Below are 26632 nucleotides of genomic sequence, written 5' to 3' on the forward strand. Positions count from 1 at the left end.
ATAGCATGAAAAATATAATCTCTAATTGTCATTGCAAACATGTTTGGTCATAATATGCTAGAAAACTCTAGTAAATAGGATGGCCGCTAAACTGGAATCTCTCCCTATTAGAAATCATGATGCATATATTAAAATAATTGACACTTCTCATATTTAATCCTTATTTACTTCTGTGAATACAAATTATAAATGGGCTGGAGATGAGTCAACTTTAGTTCGAGAGCGTCCCATTTGCTTGGAGGGTGATGATTCTAATGCTAAAACTGAAAAAGTGGGTTTGGAGAGGTCACGACTTTAACTAGTGATGTGCCCACTATCTTGGATTACAAGGACTTTAATTATGAAAGTTTCTCTTTAGTAGACTGTATTTCCTTGTTACAAACCTTTATTAGCTCACCCACTGCTTATTAACAAAACAAGGCTTTGCATATGATGAGAAACTTGAACTTGAAGTTTCTATTCCTAAAAAATTGCATGATGAGTGGGAAACTAATATGTAACATCCCAAATTTTCCTAATTTGGAATGTTTTACAATTGTAGCTAAGCATCTATGCATTTTTATTGTAACTAGCACAAATGCCCGTGCGTTGCTATGGGGAAACATGATGTGTCCATCATTAAATATTACTCCCTTTGTTCATAAATATAAGACCTTTTAGAGATTCGACTATGAACTACATACAGATGTATGTAGACATAATTTAGAGTGTAGATTCATTCATTTTACTCTATATGTTGTCCATACTAAAATTTCTGAAAGGTCTTATGTTTAAAAATGAAGAGAGGCACTTCAACCAGCCCAACACCAAATCCCACATTCCATGGCCAGGGCCGAAGTTTAAATAGTCGGCGGATGACATGGCAAGCAACATGGCAGTTAATGGTGGGCGGCAAACAAACGGACGGGTGGCGTTGGAGTAGGTAACTCTGCAACCACACATGTTTAATGTAGGGACGCGAAATGTTGGCATGTAGTTTGAACGTGGAGGAGTCCTGTGTACCAGGAAATGGTGCGGGCGGTGCTCTCGACCCGCCCCACTTCAATGTAGAACGCAAGTGAGAAGTCGTGTTGCTCTAAGTCAACATGAATGCGACACATATTCTTAGGAACAACGCTCACGGCATCGGGCGGGAAGGGACGAGGGCAAGGGAGGGATTTTTGGATGGGCTAGGGCAGTCAGAATCGAGCGTGGCAACGACCCGGACCCCCATAGTTTGTTCCGGATTGCGGGGAAAAGTAGGTCTGAAGCGGTCGTCACAATGATATAGACACGCACTGAATGGCAAAACACGTCCAGTCCAAACCTCACGGTCTGGACGATTGTGAGCATTTTGGCGATTAGAATTAGAAATGCCCTTACATACTCACTGTAAGTTTATAATTCATTTAAAGTATTTTATAAAATGATCAAAATATTTGAATTTTAATGAATTTGATTATTTATTTTTTTATTTGAAAGATTTTTTCATTCATACACCCATCACGCATCACGTGTAACTCCACCCACCCACTTTGAAGCTTATCTGTTCGTGTCCACTGAATGCATCCACCGATTAAGCACAGGCCGACATGTTGTTTGCTTCAACACCTGCAACCAGCGAGGTTTGCTCCCAGGTTGCTCGCTAGAACGGATGCATCAACGACCGCCGCCAGCATGTTGTTTGCTTCAATTCAACACCCGCAGCTAGCGAGATTTGCGAGGCTGTCCGACGAGGTTCTTTCCCAGCTAGATCCCATCCTGTCTCCTCCCCTCCCCTCCCCTCTGTTTGCGTCGCTCTTGTTCTAATTCTATCGAGTGCATGCATGCAGGCCGATGCCTCTTTCCAGTTTTAGACCACCAGATCCGGAGTGCCGCCGTCGGATCCCATCTCCATCATGGACGCCTCAACAACATCTCTAGTTCTTGAGCGCCGCAATGCTCAGGAGCGGCTAGTCGCCGCCGCCGTTGGCGAACACGCCCGAACCTCGTTGCATCCCTCTCTAGTCCTTGTTTCCCCTTGGTTCCTTCTCATTCCTATAACACCTCTCTCTCTCGTTTTTTCAACTGAACGCAGGACACCGCCGCCCCTACCAAGTCCAATCACCGTCGGATTCGGCTGCCCTCGACCGTCCCCGGCCTCGTCTACTCATCATGTTGCCGGATTTGATGCACCGCTGCCAGATCTGCCTCCAGTGGACCGGATCCATCCGGATCCGGCTGCCCTCGACAGTTGTCGCACGGGAGAGATCCGCCAAAGTGGAGCGGGTCGGCAATGAAGGGAGGAGGAGAGCGGGGGGATGGGCGGCCGCTGCCGTGCAGGCGAGCAGCGGAGTGGCAACTTCCAATGGTTTTTTTACAAAAAAAAAACAAGAACAAAACGTTTTCTTCCACTTACTATAGGACCGCAGGTCAATTTTGATAGAATGTAGGGGCTTTTGTGCAAAAGTGCGACGACGGACGGCACAAGCACTCTGTGCTTTATTATTAGGGAAAGATAAAGGTGGCAATTGAATTTCTTTTGATGTTTTGCTTTGCATTTTATTTTTCTTCACTCACAGAATGCCGAGAATATTATCTTGCCAAGCAAGAAAAAAAGAGGAGGAACAAGACCCTCCAAGCGAGGGGTAATTCCTTGAAATATTTGAACCATAAAACCCAAGGGTTATTTGAAAAATACTTGCAAAAAGAAAATAAACCAATTTAGGGATTTTTTGAAGAAAAAAATCTGAAGTATTTATTTTGGCCATGGAAAAATGTCCATCTTATTGGATTTATTTTTCTGATACTTTTAATATATAATACCCCTATATTCTGAGTATATCCTATTTCCTTTTATATGTGTCTATTTCCTGTTTTTCAAAAAAAGGAATAAAATCTCTTTTATTACGAAACAATCGTTGGCCCATTAATGCAATCATATCTGGCCCGATTACTTCTTCTCCCTCCTCTCGTCACCTTCCTCGTGTGCACGGGCACTTTCCATGGCAGGGAGCCGAAATCCCCTCCTTCCCGATCTCTCTCTCCTTTCCTTCCTCGCGCCTCCCTCGCTCCCTATAAGAACCGGAGCCTCCCCCGCACTCCATTCCCCTTGCCACAGCCCCGGCTCGCCACCTCGTCACCCCCCTGCTACCCCCTTGCCGTAGCCGAGCTCCAGGAGAAACTCGGCGCCTCTGTCGCGCGCTGTCGCGCCACCCCACCCATCATGCCGCCGCCTGGAACCCCCTCCACCCCACCGCACCCCATTCCCCCCCCCCCCAAACCCCGAGTTCCTCACCCTAGCCGCCCCCTGCAACACCTTGCCGGAGCTCTCTCCTCTACCAGCAACGATGAGGTCTTCCTCTAACTCTCTTTTTTTTCTTTTTTCTTTTTCCCACCGTAGGATCTAGGACATACGGTGTAGATTAGAAGGGACCTACCCCTTCGGTTCTTTAAAAAGAACCGGCTGGTCTGTTACTTTATTTATATTAGCCGAAACTTTTTCTCTTATATATCGTCCATTTGTTAGATTAGCTCTAGCAGTGCACACTTTCAGCCAATCAGAGCATGCCAAGTCACCGTTTCCTTTTCTGTTTTAATTCTGTAACACAAATAGTTCTGTTTTTGTTTTCTTAATAACTTTTAATCTACAAATCCAATTAAGGCGATTCATTTTGCATTAGATCACAGATTTTACGTAGTTTCTAAAAATATAAAATTTGACTATGTTTGAATTTACAAAAGTTTGAGTTAAAATAGATTTGATTTAAATCTTATTTTGTGAATACCGGGAGTTTAAAAATAGATTTTTAATTGATTCTTTTTGCTACTGATTACTAGTGATCTTATTTATCAATATGTTAAATTTTAGAATTTTTAAGATATTTTATCTTGGGGTTTTCACCAAAACAGATTCTGATTTGGTTATGGAAAGACAATTTTACTCCTTGCGCTATAGCTATTCCTTTATTAGATGCTTTATTTTGATTACTTGACCTTGTGGTGCTTTGATGTCCCACAAGCGTATGGGATCACAGCAGTTTTTGAGGGTAGAGTATTCAACCCAAATTTATTGATTCGCTCACAAGGGGAAGCTAAAGAATATTCTCAAGTATTAGCAGCTGAGTTGTCAATTCAACCACACCTGAAAGATTAGTGTCTGCAAGCAAAGTATCAGTAGCAAGGTAGTATGATAGCAACGGCACCAGAAAAAGCTTTGACAATTCCCAGCAACAGCGCTAGAGAAAGCCTTGTTGACATGATGTTAGCGCCAACAAAGTCTTGCAACAAGTAACAGCGGAGTAGCAAGTAAAAACAGTAGAAACAGTAGCAGCAAAGTGACAGCAGCAGCAGAGTGACAACAGTAGCAACAGTAGCAGCAAAATGGCCCAATCCCTCTTGTAGCAAGGGACAAGCCTAGGCAAAGTAACGTAGCGAGAACCAGTAGTAAAAGATTCGTAGGTAGTGGATTGGTGATGGATGAGTGTGACGGATGTGATTCATCATGTAACAGCTATAACACAGAGAGATATGTGGCTAGCTCCAGTTCATCAATCTAATGTAGGCACAAGCCTGGGTGGCGCGGCCAGGGGGGTGCCCGCGCCCCTAGGGCTTGTGGCCCACTGGTGTGGCCCCCAGACAGACTCTTTGTCCCAGTATTTTTCAAAAAATCCAGAAAAAATCATACTTGATTTTCACAGCGTTCGGAGAACTTTGGTTTTCGGGGTATTTTTCTAACGGATGCTAAAACAGAAAACAGGGAAAACTAAACTAAATCTATCATTTTTCTTCTAAGCAACCGAAGGTGAAAGCTTGAAACAGAGGTTTGTGACTCCTCGATTTATCCATCTTATGGTCATCGAAAGAAATCCGTCAATGGGGTTGATCAAATCCCCTCGACAAAACTTTCTCGAATCGCAGAAGAGAACGGAGAATTTCCGAATAGTCACTAGATCACCTCAATGGGGATGTGTATCTCTCCAACAAGAAAATCATACTTCATCTTGACACGAGGAATAAGGCATTCAAAGCTCCCAATGAGAATCGATGAAGTCTTTTCGATAGCATTGATGCAATGTACTCGATATTGTTTCTTCGGAAAGTGCACCGTATGCTCATTACCGTTGACATGGAAAGTGACATTGCCTTTATTGCAATCTATAACAGCCCCTGCAGTGTTTAAAAAGGTTCTTCCGAGGATGATAACCATGGCATCATCCTCGGGAATATCCAAGATAACAAAGTCTGTTAAGATAGTTGTGTTAGCAACCACAAGAGGCACATCCTCGCAAATGCCGATAGGGAGTGTAGTTGATTTGTCGGCCATTTGCAGAGAGATTTCAGTGGGTGTCAACTTATCCAGTTCAAGCCTACGATAAAGAGAGAGAGGCATAACACTAACACCGGCTCCAAGGTCGCACAACGCAATTCTAACGTAGTTGCCTTTAATAGAGCAAGGTATAGTGGGCACACCGGGATCACCTAGTTTCTTCAGAGTTCCACCCTTGAAAGTGTAGTTGGCAAGCATGGCAGAAATCTCAAGATCAAGTATACTCCTCTTATTAGTCACAATATCTTTCATGTACTTAGCATACAGAGACATCTTGAGCATATCTATCAAACGCATCTGCAGAAAGACAGGCCTGATCATCTCAACGAAGCGCTCAAAATCCTGATCATCCTTTTTCTTAGATGGTTTGGGAGGAAAGGGCATAGGTTTCTGAACCCATGGCTCCCTTTCTTTACCGTGCTTCCTAGCAGTGAAGTCATTCTTATCGTATCTTCTATTCTTAGGCTGTGGGTTATCAAGATCAACACTAGGTTCAATTTCCACATCCTTCTCATTGCTCGTTTGAGCATCTTCATGAACATCACTATTGATATTATCATTAGGCTCATGTTCATCACCAGATTGTGTTTCAGCATCAGAGACAGAGGTATCGTTTGGACTCTCAAGTGTAGCAGCAACAGGGTTGCTAGCACGCACATCCCTATCGTCTTTCTTCTTCTTTCTAGGATGACTAGGTGCATCACTGCTAACTCCTTGAGAATCTTGTTCAATTCTCTTCGGATGACCCTCAGGATACACAGGTTCCTGGGTCATTCTACCGCCTCTAGTAACAACTCTGACAGAATTGTCATTCAACTCATTGAGCAAGTCATTCGGAGCTTTAAGTACTTGTTCTACCTGAGTAGTAACCATAGAAGCATGTTTACTCAGAAGCTTAAGATCGTTGACATTTCTGTCCACACAAGTACATAAATGACTAAGCATGCAAGCATTCTTTTCCAATTGTCTGCTAACATAGTCATTGAAACTCTGTTGTTTGACAACAAAGTTATCAAATTCATCCATGCATAAGCTAGCAGGTTTATAAAAAGGAAAATCACTCTCATCAAACCTACGCAGAAAATTTACTTCTACTACGTGTATCGAGTTATCGAGACCATGGATCTCTTCGATAGGTGGTAGATTTTTGACATCTTCAAATTTAATGCCTTTCTCTCGCATAGATTTCTTGGCTTCTTGCATATCTTCGGGACTAAGGAATAGAATACCTCTTTTCTTCGGAGTTGGCTTAGGAGGTTGTTCGGGAATAGTCCAAGCATTCTCATTGCACAAGATGTTATTCAATAGAATCTCAGCTTGTTCTACAGTTCGTTCCCTAAAAACACTACCGGCACAACTATCTAAGTGGTCTTTGGAAGCATCGGTAAGTCCATTATAGAAGATATCAAGTATTTCGTTATTCTCAAGAGGGTGATCAGGCAAAGCATTCAGTAGCTGGAGAAGCCTCCCCCAAGCTTGTGGGAGACTCTCTTCTTCAGCTTGAGCAAAGTTGTATATTTCCTGCAAGGCAGCTTGCTTCTTATGGGCAGGGAAATATTTTTCAGAGAAGTAGTAGACCATATCCTAGGGGCTACACACACAACCAGGAGCAAGAGAAGTGAACCAGGTCTTAGCATCATCCTTTAGCGAGAAAGGAAACCGCTTGAGCATATAGTAGTGGCGGATCTTTTCCTCACTAGTGAATAGGGTGGCTATATCGTGTAGTTTGGTACGATGGGCTACAACCGTTTTAGACTTATAACCGTGAAAAGGATCAGATTCGACTAGAGTGATTTACTCAGGGTCGACAGAGAATTCATAATCCTTATCGGTCACAAAGATAGGCGAAGTGGCAAACTTCGGGTCGTATTTCATCCTATCGTTCAGAGATTTTTCTTTCCAATCGCGCACAAGTTTCTCAACATCATAGCTATCCTTACACGGAAGAAAATCCTCAGCTATCTCTCCCTCCATAACATAGCGCGTATCAGGCATAACAGGCAATTCAGGCATAGTAGCAGGTTCTACTTCAATAGTATCAGCAGTTTCAGAAGTATCATCACATCTAGCAGCAACTCTAGCAATTTGTTCATCAAGGGCACCAAGTGGCAAAGCAGTATCAAGCATGGCATCATTAGGCATAGTATCAAGCATAGCATCAGGCATAGTATCAAGCATAGCATCATCAGGCATAGTATCAAGCATAGCATCATCAGGCATAGTATCAAGCATAGCATCATCAGGCATAGTATCAAGCATAGCATCATCATAAGCATCATGGATAGCAGAAGTAGCATCATCAAGCACATGCGACATATCAAGATATCTAGCAGGAGGGGAAGTCGCAAACTTACTCAAAAATGAAGGTGAATCAAGTGCAGAGCTAGATGGCAGTTCCTTACCTCTCCTCGTAGTGGAAGGCAGGATTTTAGTTCTTGGATCTTTCGGATTCCTCATAGTCATCAGCACACGTCAATCCCAAGTGACTCAGAGAATATTGTTGTGCCTCCCCGGCAACGGCGCCAGAAAAAGCCTTGATGTCCCACAAGCGTATGAGATCGCAACAGTTTTCAAGGGTAGAGTATTCAACCCAAATTTATTGATTCGCTCACAAGGGGAAGCTAAAGAATATTCTCAAGTATTAGCAGCTGAGTTGTCAATTCAACCACACCTGAAATATTAGTGTCTGCAAGCAAAGTATCAGTAGCAAGGTAGTATGATAGCAACGGCACCAGAAAAAGCTTTGACAATTCCCAGCAACGGCGCTAGAAAAAGCCTTGTTGACGGGATGTTAGCACCAACAAAGTCTTGCAACAAGTAACAGTGGAGTAGCAAGTAACAGCAGTAGCAGCAAAGTGATAGCAGCAGCAAAGTGACAACAGTAGCAAAGTGACAGGAGTAGCAACAGTAGCAGCAAAATGGCCCAATCCCTCTTGTAGCAAGGGACAAGCCTAGGCAAAGTAGCGTAGCGAGAACCAGTAGTAAAGACTCGTAGGTAGTGGATCGGTGATGGATGAGTGTGACGGATGTGATTCATCATGTAGCAGCTATAACACAGAGAGATATGTGGCTAGCTCCCGTTCATCAATCTAATGTAGGCACGTATTCCGTATGTACTCATACGTGCTTAGGGAAAAGAACTTGCATGACATCTATTGTCCATCCCTCCCGTGGCAGCGGGGTCCTAATGGAAACTACGGGATATTAAGGTTCTCCTTTTAATAAAGAACCGGACCAACGCATTAACACGCGGTGAATACATGAACTCCTCATACTATGGTCATCTCCGGGAGTGGTTCCGGCTATTGTCACTCCAGGGTTGCCGGGTCATAACACATAGTAGGTGACTACAACTTGCAAGATAGGATCTAAAACACACATATATTGGCGACAACATAATAGGTTCAGATCAGAAATCATGGCACTCGGGCCCTAGTGACAAGCATTAAGCATAGTCAAGTAGTAGCAACATCAATCTAGAACATAGTGGATACTAGGGATCAATCCCCGTCAAGAACTAACTCGATTACATGATAGATCTCATCCAACTCATCACCGTCCAGCAAGCCTACGATGAGATTACTCACGAATGATGAAGAGCATCATGCAATTGTCGATGGAGAAAGGTTGATGATAACGATGGCGACGATTTCCCCTCTCCGGAGCCCGAAACAGACTCCAGATCTGCCCTCCAGATGAAGAACAGGATGTGGCGGCGCCTCCGTATCACAAAACGCGATGAAACCTTCTCTCTGATTTTTTTTCCAGGCGAAACGGAACATATAGAACGGAGATTGGGGGCGGTGGTGCCACGTGGGCCCCACAAGCCCTCATGGTGCGGCCATAGGGGGTGGTCGCGGCCCAGCGGCTTGTGGCCCACTGGCATGCCCCCTCACCTGGATCTTTGCGCAGGTATTTTTCTTTTATTCCAGAAAAAATCTTCGTAAATTTTCAGGACATTCCGAGAACTTTTATTTCTGCACAAAAACAACACCATGGCAATTCTGCTGAAAACAGCGTCAGTCCGGGTTAGTTCCATTCAAATCATGGAAATTAGAGTCCAAAACAAGGGCAAAAGAGTTCGGAAAAGTAGATACGATGGAGACGTATCAAGCTTATTCTATGAATTTATTTGTGTCGTTAGATCATTCGGAGTGCAAAGCTTGTTATCTAGAAGGGTTCGAGTTTGAAAGTCGTCAGCAAGGCAAGTCACGCTGATCATATTTCCTATGTTTTATATGCATTGTAGATCAACCTTTCTTCACCTATTGCATGCTAAGTAGGAACTCGAAAAATTGGTTCTTGATGTAGTATCATGTGGTAGGCACCCACCACCCTTGTTACTTGGCCCGGGACGATACATTGTATTTTGCTATGCTTAAGTACACGGGGTTTTGGCTGAGAGTCTATCACGAGTGTTGTGAGAAAATTTTAATAATCAAGACCAGATATCTCAAGACTTTTTGAGACCTCGTGATGAAATGCAACTCTGGGTGAAGGACGGTTCAGATGAGCTCCTTGGGATAAACCAGCGGAGGACTCGGGATGCATGGAGAAGCGTCATGACATCTTGCGGAAAGCGTCACCCAGGCACGAAGAGATGGATGGATGCTTCAAGACCCAAGGCTTACCTGCACAGCCACAAGTCATTATGGGATCTGGCTTGGTTGGACAACACGGCGTCTCTCGACGGGCGGTGCTACGAGATGTAGAAGAAAGGTATGATTAGATGGGCACCGACAGAGGCTCAGAGGAACCCGTTGAAAGACCATGTTTTGATCATCCGGTCCTCAAACACCCTGTAGTGCGAGCACATTCATCGGAGGCGATCAAATCTTGTGGGGAATGTGTGCAAAACTCTGTAGAGTACCCAAACCTAATCGATTAGCCGTGTCCACGGTCATGGACGACTTGAGCCGAAGGAAGTGAAACTATCTGGAATTCTCAACACAATTAATAATGATGTGGGTATTATTGACAACTTGGGTACGAGAATTGGTTGGTGGAACCATCTCGTTAACAACCAACAATGTAGTAATATTTTGGTTTTAGCCCTCTCTTGTTGTAGGAGAAAACTTTGCTTTCCGCTAAAAACTTACAAGCCCCACCTGCCATATATGCATGTAGTATAGATGATACTTTTCACCTCTCACTACTGAAATTCAGAAATTTGCCGTCAGCACGGCGGACGGCAAAGGGGGGAAACACGGACGGCGAAGGCTTTGCCGTCGGTCAGCAGACGGCAAACTAGACGGTAAAAAAAATCCGGTGAAGAGGTTCTTTGCCGTCTGCTTTTGTAAAGCGGACGGCAAAGAATCTTTGCCATGAGGGGGCAGACGGCAAATTAACTGGGACGACATATACTGCAACGGCCCCGTTAAGTGTTAACGGCAGGCGTCTTCTCTTTGCCGTCTGCCCTCCCCCCCTTGGTCATGTGGGGGCAGACGACAAAGAGGGGAAACAGAGGGGGCACATTCCCCCCTTTGCCGTCTGCCAAAACCCCTCTGCCATGTGGGGGCAGACGGCAAAGAGGGGAACCTGCCCCATTTTAAATTATTTTTTATTATATCCAGCATTTTTAACAATAATCAGGATATATATATATATTTGACATAAATAAATTTCTTTCCGTACTCATAACCATATTAAAATAACTCTCATCCATAGTGCATACATATTATGCAAGTTGCATCCGTACCAAACCATATATTACACCAGTTTCATCCACATGCATACAAAGTTTCATATATATCCATATACTACAATAGTTTCAATACAAGCCATGGTACAAGAAATCATCTTCAAGCATTCCATCAATATAATCCAAGCTTCCCGTGAAGTGAAGGTAATCTGCAAAATGACAAATAAGAAAGTTAGAAGAACAATACTAGATTAAGAAGTGTATATATAGGTTATTTCGGAGAGAAATTAGCTAAGTATAGACCATTTAGGAGCTAACTAAGCTAATTATGTCATTTAGGTGGAACCCTAGCTAACTATAGGTCATTTCGGAGCTAACTTGGGTAAAATAGGTCATTCCGGAGCAAACTATGCTTATTAAGCCATTTTGGATCTAGCTAGGCTAATTATAGGCCATTTAATACCAAAGTTAGGGGGAATAGGTCATTTTGCAGCTACGTAAGCCTTATTATGTCATTTAGGAGAGAACTTAGCTATCTGTAGGTCATTTTTTATTAAATAGGTCATTTTGGAGCTAACTAAGCTAATTATGTCATTTCGTAGGATAATTAGCCAATTTAGCCTTTCTTGGATGAGTCTAAGCTACTTAGAAGAAGAGAAAGAGAATAAGAAGTAAAAGAAGGAGGAGGAGGAGGAGGAGAAGGAGAAGGAAGAGGAGAAGAAGAAGAAAAGAAGAAGGAGAAGGAGAAGGAGGAAGAAGGAGGAAGAAGAAGGAGGAGGGGCTCCTTCTCCTTCTTCTCCTCCTTCTTCTCCTTCTCCTTCTCCTCCTCCTCCTCCTTCTTCTTCTCTTCTTCTTCTTCTTCTTCTTCATTCCTTTCATTTTTCCTCTTTATTCTCCTCTTGTCCCCTTCTTCGGGGAAAATTGGCTAAGAATGCCTTTTTGGAGCTAATTATGTCATTTCGAGGATAATTAGCTAAGTATAGGTCATGTTTTATTAAATAGACCATTTAGGAGCTAACTATGCTAATTATCTCATCTAGGTGGAACCCTAACTAACTATAGGTCGTTTCGGAACTAATTTGGGTGAAATAGGTCATTCCGGAGCGAACTATGAGTATTAAGCCATTTTGGATCTACCTAGGCTAATTATAGGCCATTTAATACCTAAGTTAGGGGGAATAGGTCATCTTGCAGCTACGTAAGCCTTATTATGTCATTTAGGACAGAACTTAGCTAACTGTAGTTCATTTTTTTATTAAATAGGTCATTTTGGAGCTAACTAAGCTAATTATGTCATTTCGTAGGATAATTAGCCAATTTAGCCTTTCTTTGATGAGTCTAAGCTACGTAGAAGAAGAGAAAGAGAAGAAGAAGTAAAAGAAGGAGGAGGAGGAGGAGGAGGATAAGGAGAAGGAAGAGGAGAAGAAGAAGAAAAGAAGAAGGAGAAGGAGAAGGAGGAAGAAGGAGGAAGAAGAAGGAGAAGGAGGAGCTCCTTCTCCTTCTTCTCCTCCTTCTTCTCCTTCTCCTTATCCTCCTCCTTACCCTTCTTCGTCTTCTCTTCTTCTTCTTTTCCTTCCTTTCATTTTTCCTCTTTCTTCTCCTCTTGTCCCCTTCTTCGGGCTAAATTGGCTAAGAATGCCTTTTTGGAGCTAATTATGTCATTTCGAGGATAATTAGCTAAGCATAGGTCATGTTTTATTAAATAGACCATTTAGGAGCTAACTAAGCTAATTATGTCATCTAGGTGGAACCCTAGCTAACTATAGGTCGTTTCGGAGCTAACTTGGGTAAAATAGGTCATTCTGGAGCAAACTATGCTTATTAAGCCATTTTGGATCTAGCTAGGCTAATTATAGGCCATTTAATACCTAAGTTAGGGGGAATAGGTCATCTTGCAGCTACATAAGCCTTATTATGTCATTTAGGAGAGGACTTAGCTAACTGTCGGTCATTTTTTATTAAATAGGTCATTTTGGAGCTAACTGAGCTAATTATGTCATTTCATAGGATAATTAGCCAATTTAGCCTTTCTTGGATAAGTCTAAGCTACGTAGAAGAAGGGAAAGAGAAGAAGAAGTAAAAGAAGGAGGAGGAGGAGGAGGAGAAGGAGAAGGAAGAGGAGAAGAAGAAGAAAAGAAGAAGGAGAAGGAGAAGGATGAAGAATGAGGAAGAAGAAGGAGAAGGAGGAGCTCCTGCTCCTTCTTCTCCTTCTTCTTATCCTCCTTCCTCTCCTTTGTCTTCTTCTCCTCTTCTTCTTCTTCCTTCCTTTCAATTTTCCTCTTTCTTCTCCTCTTGTCCCCTTCTTTGGGCTAAATTGGCTTACAATGCCTTTTTCGAGCTAATTATGTCATTTCGAGGATAATTAGCTAAGTATAGGTCATGTTTTATTAAATAGACCATTTAGAAGCTAACTTAGCTAATTATGTCATCTAGGTGGAACCCTTGCTAATTATAGGTCATTTCGGAGCTAACTTGGGTAAAATAGGTCATTCCGGAGCAAACTATGCTTATTAAGCCATTTTGGATCTAGCTAGGCTAATTATAGGCCATTTAATACCTAAGTTAGGGGGAATAGGTCATCTTGCAGCTACATAAGCCTTATCATGTCATTTAGGAGAGAACTTAGCTAACTGTAAGTCATTTTTTATTAAATAGGTCATTTTGGAGCTAACTAAGCTAATTATGTCATTTCATAGGATAATTAGCCAATTTAGCCTTTCTTGGATAAGTCTAAGCTACGAAGAAGAAGAGAAAGAGAAGAATAAGTAAAAGAAGGAGGAGGAGGAGGAGGAGAAGGAGAAGGAAGAGGAGAAGAAGAAGAAAAGAAGAAGGAGAAGGAGAAGGAGAAGGAGGAAGAACGAGGAAGAAGGAGAAGGAGGAGCTCCTTCTCCTTCTTCTCCTTCTTCTTATCCTCCTTCCTCTCCTTCGTATTCTTCTCCTCGTCTTCTTCTTCCTTCCTTTCAATTTTCCTCTTTCTTCTCCTCTTGTCCCCTTCTTCAGGCTAAATTGGCTTAGAATGCCTTTTTGGAGCTAATTATGTCATTTCGAGGATAATTAGCTAAGTATAGGTCATGTTTCATTAAATAGACCATTTAGGAGCTAACTAAGCTAATTATGTCATCTAGGTGGAACCCTAGCTAACTATAGGTCGTTTCGGAGCTAACTTGTGTAAAATAGGTCATTCCGGAGCAAACTATGCTTATTAAGCCATTTTGGATCTAGCTAGGCTAATTATAGGGCATTTAATACGTAAGTTAGGGGGAATAGGTCATGTTGTAGCTACATAAGCCTTATTATGTCATTTAGGAGAGAACTTAGGTAACTCTAGGTCATTTTTTATTAAATAGGTCATTTTGGAGCTAACTAAGCTAATTATGTCATTTCGTTGGATATTTAGCCAATTTAGCCTTTCTTGGATGAGTCTAAGCTACATAGAAGAAGAGAAAGAGAAGAAGAAGTAAAAGAAGGAGGAGGAGGAGGAGAAAGAGAAGGAAGAGGAGAAGAAGAAGAAAAGAAGAAGGAGAAGGAGAAGGAGGAGCTCCTTCTCCTTCTTCTCTTCCTTCTTCTCCTTCTTCTTATCCTCCTCCCTCTCCTTCTTCTTCTTCTCCTCTTCTTCTTGTTCCTTCCTTTCATTTTTCCTCTTTCTTCTCCTCTTGTCCCCTTCTTCGGGCTAAATTGGCTTAGAATGCCTTTTTGGAGCTAATTATGTCATTTCGAGGATAATTAGCTAAGTATAGGTCATGTTTTATTAAATAGACCATTTAGGAGCTAACTAAGCTAATTATGTCATCTAGGTGGAACCCTATCTAACTATAGGTCGTTTCGGAGCTAACTTGGGTAAAATAGGTCATTCCGGAGCAAATTATGCTTATTAAGCCATTTTGGATCTAGCTAGGCTAATTATAGGCCATTTAATACCTAAGTTAGGGGGAATAGGTCATCTTGCAGCTACATAAGCCTTATTATGTCATTGAGGAGAGAACTTAGCTAACTGTAGGTCATTTTTATTAAATAGGTCATTTTGGAGCTAACTAAGCTAATTATGTCATTTCGTAGGATAATTAGCCAATTTAGCCTTTCTTGGATGAGTCTAAGCTACGTGGAAGAAGAGAAAGAGAAGAAGAAGTAAAAGAAGGAGGAGGAGGAAGAGGAGAAGGAGAAGGAAGAGGAGAAGAAGAAGAAAAGAAGAAGGAGAAGGAGAAGGAGGAAGAAGGAGGAAGAAGAAGGAGAAGGAGGAGCTCCTTCTTCTCCTTCTCCTTATCCTCCTCCCTCTCATTCTTCATCTTCTCCTCTTCTTCTTCTTCCTTCCTTTTATTTTTCCTCTTTCTTCTCCTTTGTCCCCTTCTTCGGGCTAAATTGGCTAAGAATGCCTTTTTGGAGCTAATTATGTCATTTCGAGGGTAATTAGCTAAGTATAGGTCATGTTTTATTAAATAGACCATTTAGGAGCTAACTAAGCTAATTATGTCATCTAGGTGGAACCCTAGCTAACTATACGTCGTTTCGGAGCTAACTTGGGTAAAATAGGTCATTCCGGAGCAAAGTATGCTTATTAAGCCATTTTGGATCTAGCTAGGCTAATTATAGAACATTTAATACCTAAGTTAGGGGAATAGGTCATCTCGCAGCTACGTAAGCCTTATTATGTCATTTAGGAGAGAACTTAGCTAACTGTAGGTCATTTTTTATTAAATAGGTCATTTTGGAGCTAACTAAGCTAATTATGTCATTTCGTGGGATAATTAGCCAATTTAGCCTTTCTTGGATGAGTCTAAGCTACGTAGAAGAAGAGAAAGAGAAGAAGAAGTAAAATAAGGAGGAGGACGAGGAGGAGGAGGACGAGAAGGAGAAGGAAGAGGAGAAGAAGAAGAAGAAAAGAAGAAGGAGAAGGAGAAGGAGGAAGAAGAAGGAGAAGGAGGAGCTCCTTCTCCTTCTTCTCCTCCTTCTCCTTCTTCTTATCCTCCTCATTCTCCTTCTTCTTCTTCTCCTCTTCTTCTTCTTCCTTCCTTTCATTTTCCTCTTTCTTCTCCTCTTGTCCCCTTCTTCGGGCTAAATTGGCTTAGAATGCCTTTTTGGAGCTAATTATGTCATTTCGAGGATAATTAGCTAAGTATAGGTCATGCTTTATTAAATAGACCATTTAGGAGCTAACGAAGCTAATTATGTCATCTAGGTGGAACCCTAGCTAACTATACGTCGTTTCGGAGCTAACTTGGTAAAATAGGTCATTCCGGAGCAAACTATGCTTATTAAGCCATTTTGGATCTAGCTAGGCTAATTATAGGCCATTTGATACCTAATTTAGGGGGAATATGTCATCTTGTAGCTACATAAGCCTTATTATGTCATTTAGGAGAGAACTCAGCTAACTGTTGGTCATTTTTTATTAAATAGGTCATTTTGGAGCTAACTAAGCTAATTATGTCATTTCGTAGGATAATTAGCCAATTTGGCCTTTCTTGGACGAGTCTAAGCTACGTAGAAGAAGAGAAAGATAAGAAGAAGTAAAATAAGGAGGAGGAGGAGGAGGAGGAGGAGGAGAAGGAGAAGGAAGAGGAGAACAAGAAGAAAAGAAGAAGGAGAAGGAGAAGGAGGAAGGAGGAAGAAGAAGGAGAAGGAAGAGCTCCTTCTCCTTCTTCTGCTCCTTCTTCTCCTTCTTCTTATCCTCCTCCCTCTCCTTCTTCTTCTCCTCTTCTTCTTCTTCCTTCCTTTCATTTTTCCTCTTTCTTCTCCTCTTGTCCCCTTCTTCGGGCTAAATTGGCTTAGAATGCCTTTTTGGAGCTAATTATGTCATTTCGAGGATAATTAGCTAAGTATAGGTCATGTTTTATTAAATAGACCATTTGGGAGCTAACTAAGCTAATTATGTCATCTAGGTGGAACCCTAGCTAACTATACGTCGTTTCGGAGCTAACTTGGGTAAAATAGGTCATTCCGGAGCAAACTATGCTTATTAAGCCATTTTGGATCTAGCTAGGCTAATTATAGGCCATTTAATACCTAAGTTAGGGGGAATAGGTCATCTTGCAGCTACGTAAGCCTTATTATGTCATTTAGGAGAGAACTTAGCTAACTGTAGGTCATTTTTTATTAAATAGGTCATTTTGGAGCTAACTAAGCTAATTATGTCATTTTGTAGGATAATTAGCCAATTTAGCCTTTCTTGGAGCTAACTAAGCTAATTATGTCATTTAGATGGAAGTCTAGCTATTTTTTGTCAAAACCCTAGAAATAACATACCATTATCGTCATCACAGTGGTGCAGCACGGTGGCTCTGGCTTGTTTCACGTGGAGAAGGCTCGACTGTAGAAGGGTCATGCGATGCGTTTCGGGAGATATTCTGCACCAAACATCGTTTGCAATGTGTAGTTAGCATGAGGACACTGTTAAGACCACTGCATTGAAATGAAACTCACCGTCCCCGCCACGTTAATGACTCGCATCGGCGGAGGGACTTGGCCGTTTTTCTCGCACATAGACTATACATTTGGTTTCGACAAGTCAAACTTTTTATTTATTAATGAAACGGACATTCAAATGCAATATTTGAAATAACATGAAGAAGAAACTTACCACGACGAGCTCGTATATGGCCCTGTTAGACGCATCATTTCATGCCCTCTCCGCCTCCACCAATGCAGTCGTCCTCTCCTCCAGCTCCTAATTTCCTTATCCTTCTCCGCCATAGCCGCCTGCATTGCCTCTCTCTCTCTTTCTGAATAGCAGCCTGCAACACAACTCATTGTTAGCAATGTAATCATATTGGTTCCAACGCACAACAGAATGCGGAAAGATAGTTGAGTCCATTAAACTAACCTCGATGGCGAGCTCGACTGGCCGTGGACGACGTGTCATCTCTGGACAAGAGCTCGTTTGGCGTGCCTTTATCTGCCGGAGAGTGCTAGGACAACGTATAAGGCCGTCTCCAATGGCGATCGAGCCATGGGGCCTCCCGTTGCCAGCTATCATCACCAGCTCTGGATCAATAGGCCCCTCGCTCGGGTTAAAGGCCTCCCCTTTCCTCGCCTTCTCGTGATCTCTGTACTTCACAAGCTTGTGGTGGGAGGAGATGTTGGTGAAGTTTTCTGGATGCTCGAGGTCAGACTCAGAGAATGCCTTGACCTTCTTGTACGAGGCAGTATGGGCCATCGCATACAGGTCGTACATCTGTGGCGCCTCCGTCTTATTGTGACGCGCCTAAAAGAGAGAGAGAGGAAAATTGCATTAGTAAAGGGCTCAAGATAGCATTAAGAATGAATTGCATGAGGCATGAAGCAAACCACATACCCAGTTCTCGCCAAATTGGATTAAGTTGACGCACCCTTGATGGTGTGGCACGCCAACCATTTTTCCACGCCTCTCCTTGGCGTTCTTGTGGCTAGCCTCCCACGTTTCGGAGCACCACTGATCCACCAAGGCCTCCCAACAATCCATCTTATCCACACACCATCTCGGGGGCACCTAGTTAATAAAGAGAAATTTGAGCGCGTAAGAACCAAATCAAGGAAACTAACTACAAAGCCTTAATAATATGTAATTACCTTCATGTAATGCTCCTCCATCTTAGCATCACAACACTTTGCCTTCTCAAGCGTAATACGCCTCATGGCATAGTAGTCTCGAACAGCCTGCACCCGAGCCTCGTGCCGAAAGTTTTGAAGTAGGCGGCGACATTCGGTTTCGATAACCTTTGCCGCGTCCTCCTCGTATCCCTCCTCACACCTGTAGTAGGTCTGCAAACGAGACAACACCGATTAGTACAATAAATAGCTATGGTTGATTTATAATTGTGTGACGGAGAAATTACCCAGAACTTTCGGATCACCATGTCCTCCCTCGTGTCGCACAAAACACCGTCGATCTCCACCTCCGGCGGGGCCGGGGCACCCAAGTAGTGCTCCCAGGTCATTCCTACCTCTCGCTCCCGACCGGGCAACGTAACAAACCCTGGGAAGTTTTTACGGCAAAGAACACCAAGGAGGCTGTTGGGCTTGCGGACACCATTGACAACAATCCAACCCCTACAGTATGACAAATTAAAGCCAAAACATTAGATATTTGAGAAAACGCAAAGGCAAAAGGTTAAATAAGAGTAAATTAACTTACTTGTCCCCATTTGGCCTAAGCGACCACCTCTGCTCGGGGGTCGCTAGCACGAGCCGGAGCCCCGAACTACCACTCTGGTAGACGGTAGCCCCCTCACCCAGCTTCTCGTCGCTACCAGCATGGCCACCTGGCTCAGCCCAGGTATCTCACTGGGTCTCTTGGGACGTACCCTCATCCCTGCTTTGCTCCGGAGTCGTCTGGAATGAAGCCTCTGGGACACGAGTCTCGTGGGTCGAAGGCTCGTCGACCCGAGGCTCGTGAAGCGGAGACCGTGTAGCCTCCAACTTAGACGAATCCACCCTAGAAGTCCTGTGCTCAGGTGAATCAGCTTGGGGTGGTGGCGGAGACCGTGTAGCCACCACCTCAGAAGGCGTGGCAGCCACCGCCCTACCTCTCCCGCGGCCACGTGTACCTTTAGTACAACATAAATACCAACATGAGTAATAAAATGTATATAAGTACCAATATGCATACAACATGATTACAACATAAATACCAACATGAATACAACATGTACCTTTAGTGCCTCTCGGCTTCGCGGGGGGTCGACCTCCTCTCACGGGGGGCGCTCCTTGCATAGTAGAGAGCAACACTCTCCGAAGAGGTGAGGCAGGAACGGAAGAACCCATCCCATCACCCGCCGACGAAGAAGGAGCCGCGGAGTGCTTTCGACCCTTTCCCACCATCTTTCAACACCTGTCATGACAAAGCGTAAATGAAATTAGTACAACATAAATACCAACAGGACTAATAAAATGTATATAATTTAAGTGTATCATCGTAATAAATACCAACATGACTAATAAAAATTGAATACCTAACATGAACTCAAAATTTACATATAGTATAATAGTTGAATACCTGACATGAAATAATAACAATCCTGCTCATCTATATATGCTTCGGGGTCAATAAATGCATCATGATCATCACTATCATCAATAAATGCATCATCATCATCACTATCACGAAGAACATGTGGAAGGCCACCATTATGTAATCGGTCAAGAAGTGACAGGTCATCCGCAGCAGTAACCTCTTCTTCTTCCAGCTCGTCCTGTTCGGGCTCAAGGGTTAAGACGGATTCACTGTCGCTGTCTACTTGAATGTTCTGGGGTGAAGTAGAGCGGTTCTTGAAACTTTTCTTGGACATACGTGTTTCTTGGAAGAATTCTCCTTCATATGTGTCTGGGTTAATGTGAGGTTCGTAATCCTCTTCATTGAGGGTAGGTGGTATAAAATGTGGTGGCACTTCATAAACGACATCCCAACCTTTGAGATTTGGATCAGTTTGGCAGGCCCACGGTAGATAGAAAACTTGTGTCGCCTGTTGAGCCGTAATATAGACATCGGGAACATCTAAGTGGGTGTTTTGGTTGATTTCGAATAGTCCCATATGTTCATGAGTCCTTCTACTCTCCCTTGGCTCAAACCAATAACATTTGAAGACTACAACGGTCGGTGGGTTTTCACCATAGAATAGAAGTTCATAAATTGCTTCAACTCTTCCATAATACTCGGTGTCTCCTTCGCTGATAGCAGAGACAGAACAATTTTTAGACTTTAGGTCGGGCATAGATAGCACTTTGCCAAAGGTACGAAAGTGATACCCGTTGATGTTGTATTTGTCAAATGAACGGACCTTATAGTCAAAACCATTAGCGACTTGTCTCAACTCAGCGTCCATAGACTCTGCATCAGCCTACAAGTTTAATGCGAAAGAATGGATGCATTAGCCGCAAATTAGACCAAGAAATCAAATGGGGCCTTAATGGTAATTAATTACCCTTTGTTTGAAGCAAGAGATGAAACCGGGACAGTCGCCTCCATGCTTTGCGAGAAGCTCATACTCTTCGACGGAATCCTTTTCGATGACTGCTCCATCCGAGAATTCGGCGACGTATCGACTATATCAAATATCCAGGAATAAGAGTAGTTCAAAACAATTAGAAGTTGCGGAACAATAAATTACCGAGAACTTACTCGATGTACGGCCGCACTTCTGTTAGGTTGGTGAAGATATACAATGAAATGGTCCGCCATTCTTCGACATCCAACGATTTCCCTTTCGAAGCACCGGATGGTGCGAGCTTACCTTTGAATAGGCTGAGGTTCGATCGAACTTTTTTTCGATCTCCATCATTGTACCGAGGCTTCGGGTTATGCAAATGATGATTTTTGGCTTCGTAGTGTGCTGTCATGAAGTTTGCCGCCTCCTCAGTAATGAATGCCTCGGCCATCGATGCTTCAATTCTACGTTTATTTTTACACTTAGCTCGAAGCGTCTTCTGCATCCTCTCAGTTGAGTAGCACCATCGATTTTGGATGGGCCCCCCCATTCTTGCCTCGGTTGGGAGATGCAAAATCAAATGTTGCATTGGATTAAAGAAGCCCAGTGGAAAGATCTTTTCTAATTTGCAGATCAACTCCGGCGCCAACTCTTCCATTTCATCTAGCACGCCAAGCGATAGTTCTTTCGCACAAAGAGAACGGAAGAAATAGCTCAGCTCTGCCAGTACTAGCCATTCATCCTCAGGGATAAAGCCACGCAACATCACCGGCATTACCCGCTCAATCCATATCTGCCAATCATGACTCTTGAGCCCAAATATTTTCAATTTCTCAAGACTCGCTCCCCTCTTTAGATTCGCAGCATACCCATCGGGGAACATCAACCGCATTTTCACCCACAATAGCATTTCCCTCATAGCTGGCCTTTCAAGATTGAACCATGCCTTTGGCTTCGCTATGCTTTGCTTTCCTTTCCGTTGTCGCAAGTTTTGCAACGGTCTATCACATAGAGCCTCCAAGTCGATTCTAGCCTTAGGATTATCTTTTGACTTCCCCTCTATGCCGAACAATGTACCAAAAATGGCCTCCGCAATATTCTTTTCAGTGTGCATCACGTCAATGTTGTGTGGGCAAAGGAGGTCTTTGAAGTAAGGCAGATCCCATAAGCATGACTTGTGAGTCCAGGCGTGTTCCGTATTATACCCTTTGAAGTATCCTGGACGCAAAGGATCAGGCTCGAGAGCGTTTAACTGATCAAGGGTCCGTTGGCCTGTCAACGCAGCTGGTGCAGTGTTTTTGACAACTCTACCTTTGATGAAGTTCTTCTTGTCTTTTCTGAACTTATGGTCAGGATCCAGGAAATGTCTATGCATGTCGAAGCAAGAATACTTGCGACCAGCCTGCAGCCAACGGAACTAAAGAGCTGCCTTGCATGTGGTACACGGGAACCTTCCATGCACACACCAGCCAGCGTATAGTGCAAACGCCGGATAATCATGCGTCGAGTACATGTACCACACATGCATTTTGAAATTTGTTTTGGTAGCCGCGTCGTAGGTCTTGATCCCATTATCCCACGCTTCTTGCAACTCATCCTTAAGCGGCTGCATGTACACATTCATATTCTTCCCCGGATAGTTCGGCCCTGGAATTATCAACGTCAGGAAAATGTTCTTTCTTTTCATAATCTCTCCGGGTGGCAAATTTAGTGGAATGACAAATACAGGCCAACAACTGTATTGTGCTGCCGTCATACCATACACATTGAACCCATCCGTGCTGATGGCAACTCTAGGTTGCCTTGGATCTTCTGATTTATCCTTATGTAATGCATCGAAGTGCCTCCACGCAAAACCATCTGAAGTGTGTACCGGCATCTTGTTCCCATCCGCATCTAGTTCGGTTCTTTTGCCCAATTTGTGCCATGTCATCTGTCTCGCCGTCTCTTCGACCATGAAAAGATGTTGAAGTCTTGGTACGATTGGCAGATACCGAAGAACACTAATGGGGATTTTGGTCTGATTCTTCTAACCCATGCCGTTGTCTACCATAATATACCTGGAAGAATTGCAAATGGGGCACTAGTTCAAGGACGCATACTCAAGCCTAAATAAGGCACATCCATTCTCACAGGCATGTATCTTCTCATAGGGCATCTTAAGTACACGGAGGATTTTCTCTGACTGGTACAGGTTTGCAGGCAGTACATGGCCTTTGGGTAGAAAGCGTCCAAATATCGTCATCTTCGCGTCGTAGCATTCTCTGCCTAGGTTGAATTAAGCCTTCAGAGCCATTACTTGCGCGATGGCATCCAGCTGACAAAGCTCAGTCTTCTCGTGGAGAGGACGTTTCGAAGACTCCAACATTTCATAGAAGGCCTTTGTAGATTCATCCATCTCATCGTCTGAATCCCGAGCATCATCAAAGTCTTGCACCATGTCTTCAGTCTTGGTACCATGCTCGTCGGTGCGACGAAGAATCACCTCAGCTCTGGCACGTTGGTCAGACTCACCATGAAAAGTCCACACCGTATAATTAGGGGTAAAACCCCACTTCTGCAGGTGTTTACCATTTCAAACTCTGTCAGCTTTTTCCAGTGGTCGCAGTTGGGACAGGGGCACCATGTTTTTTGCTGGCCATTTGCAAATGCGGCTCTCACAAACCCCCTGGTTTTTGTTAACCATTCATGGGTCATGTCTTTCTGACTAGGGTGACCAGTGTACATCCAAGCACGATCACTCATGTTGCCTAGCTACCTATTGGGGCACAAGAAATAAATATATAATTCATCATGTATATTCATACGCTAATCAACTTTGTCAGTTTTATTACGTCCATGCAACCTACACGCTAATAGGTAAAGATAGGTCCTAATCCCACCCGAGTATGTGTAGATTGGGTTCGTTTTCCCATGCTCTGCTTCAGATGCGACGCAGAATTTCGGCAGCACGTCCCCGCTGTTCTCCTGATACACGTCTCGGCAATAAGCAGAGAGTATGTGTACCCAGAGAACAACAGGGGAGGCACTGACGAAATTCCGCATCGGATCCGGAGCATAGCATACGGGAAAACAAACCCAATCTACACATACTCGGGCTATCCATGGATAATGTTGGACAATTCAAAAGGATGGCGGTTATAAATATGCAAAGGAATGCATATTTATAGATGTCGCCCTTTCGAACGGGAGACGCATACTGGTCACCCATACTCATGATTGAAGAAACCTATAGCTAGCAAGTTTCATCGGCACGAAGACCGGGACAGAGCAAATTAAGGGGTAGGAGGAGAAGTCATTTTTGCTCACCAAAAAACGCAAGGGCGGAGCTCGTCCAACGCACGTGGAGGTCGTCTAAGAACTGCGCATTGAAATTCACACGATCAACACAAATACGATGTTTTTATAATTAACATAATCGGAAAATATGTGGCCTAACTCATAATTTGCAAAACTATGACCTCGTGGGCCTCTAGAAGGCCGAAAAGCACCTTCTCGTTCAAAAGAAGGCAGAAGAGGTGTCGGGGGTCGGGTTTAGTGGCGTCGGGAGTCAGTGCCGTCGAGGGTCGGTGGTGTTGGGTGTCGGTGGCATCGGGGGTCGGGGGGTTAGTGGCGTCGGTTGTGGGGGGTCAGTGGCATCGGGGGTCCAGGGTCAGTGACGTCGGGTGTCAGTGGCGTCGGGGGGCGGGGGTTGGTGGCGTCGAGCGTCGGGGGTCGAGAGTCGTGGGCCGAGGGTCTGGGTCGGGGGTTAGTGGCGTTGGGGGTCGAGGGTTAGTGGCGTCGGGGGTCAGTGGCGTCGGGGGTCGGGGGTCAGGGGTCAGTGGCGTCGGGGGTCGATGGTCGGGGGTCAACGACGTCGGGCGTCACGGGTTGGGGGTCGAGGGTCAGTTTCGGGGTGTCGGGGTTCCCTTTTCCTCTTCTTTCTTCTTCTCCTCTCTCCTCTTTTTCTTCTTCTTCTTTTTCTTTTCTTCTTCTTCTTCTTCTTCTTCTTTCTCCTCCTACCCCCCCCCCTCCTCTTTTTCTCCTCCTATTCTTTTTCTTCTTCATCTTCTTCTTCTTTCTCCTCCTCTTCTTCTTCCTCCTCCTCCTCCTCCTCCTCTTCTTCTTCTTCTTCTTCTTCTTCTTCTTCTTTTTTCTCCTCCTCCTCCTCCTCTTCTTCTTCTTCTTCTTCTCCTTCTTCTTTTCGTTCTTCTTGTAATTATTTTCTTCTTTTCCTTTTTTTTCTTTTTCATTTTTTTCCTTCTGCTTTTGCTCTTTTTTTCTTCTAACCTAACTAACTAACCTAATTAGCCTAATAATCTAACCCAATAAACTAACTAAATGACCCTATATATAATAAAAAAACTAACCTAATAAACTAACTAAAGTAATTAACTTTTTTAAAAAGAAAAAGAAGAAGCAGAACTCACCGCGGTGGACGACGGCAGGGGGCGGCGGCGGAGGCGGTGGATGACGGTAGGGGGCGCGCGGCAGGGGGCTCGCCGTGGGGAGGGGCTCGCTGCGGGGGTGGGTCGCCGCGGGGGTTGATCGCCGTGGGAGTGGGTCGCCGTGGGGGTGGGTTGCCGCGGGGAGGGGCTCTCGCGGGGAGGGGCTCGCCGCGGGGGGGGCTCGCCGTGGAGAGAGACATACAGTGAGCGAGTGGCCGGGGGGAGAGAGAGACAGTGAGGACCAGGGGGTTAACGGACATTATAGGGCGGCCCCTTTGTCGTCCGCCCCCCGACGGCAAAGGGCCCCACGGCAGACGGCAAAGGCCCGCGGACGGCAAAGGACCCCGGATTTCGAATATGGCAGGCATGGGACCCACCCGTCCTCTTTGTCGTCTGCCCTGGGTCTCTTTGCCGTCCACTGGCAGACGGCAAAGGGCCGACACATGGAAAATAGTATTTTTGCCAACTGTCAGTCCTTTGTCGTCTGCCTTGTTTCAACTGATGGCCAAGAGGTTCTTTGCCATCAGCCAGCCGACGGCAAAGAACTGGCTGACGACAAAGAACTGAATTCCAGTAGTGTCTCTCTTTTGTGACTTGCCGGCATATTCAATATGCTGACCTACACGGCTGCCACATGTCATGTTGCAGAGTACTTTTCCGACCAGGACTGAGGTCACGATCTACGCTTGGTGATATGCCCTGGAGTCAGATGGACTCTACAACTTTTGAAGCTTCCGCTAGTCTTCGTTTAGTTATCTCATGAGTTTGGCCTTCAGCCTCTTTATTGTAATATTTATTGTAATAAAGTACTCGATATGAGATCCGATTAATAAAGTTGTGTGATTGAACTCTCGATATATACATTGATGTACTGTGTGTGTACCAGCATGATCTTGGGATGGTACAGAAACACCAGAGACTTGGCCGTTTTAGGTCGGGTCGCTACATAATATTAAAATATATATAAATAAATATGAATGCAATGCTTTGTGTGACCTTGGTGCTAGTCTTTCAACATTACCTAAGTCCCTTTGTGATGTGCTTGATCTCACTAATATTCAAGAGTGTTCCCTAAACTTGCATCTTGAGGATTCTACCATTAAGAAACCCTTAGGTGGAATTAATGATGTTCTCATTATTGCAAACAAAAATTATGTGCATGTAGATTTCACTGTGCTTGATATTGATTGCAATCCTACTTGTCCAATAATACTTGGAATACCTTTCCTATGAACTGTAGGTGCAATTATTGATATGAAAGAGGGAAACATAAGGTTCCAATTTCCATTAAAGAAAGGGATGTAATACTTGCCTAGAAAGAGAATCAAACCACCTCATCAATCCATCATGAGGGATACTTATGGGGTGAGAGTCAAAGATC

This window comes from Hordeum vulgare, chromosome 6H (genome assembly GCF_904849725.1).
Source record: "Hordeum vulgare subsp. vulgare chromosome 6H, MorexV3_pseudomolecules_assembly, whole genome shotgun sequence".
Taxonomy (NCBI): domain Eukaryota; kingdom Viridiplantae; phylum Streptophyta; class Magnoliopsida; order Poales; family Poaceae; genus Hordeum; species Hordeum vulgare.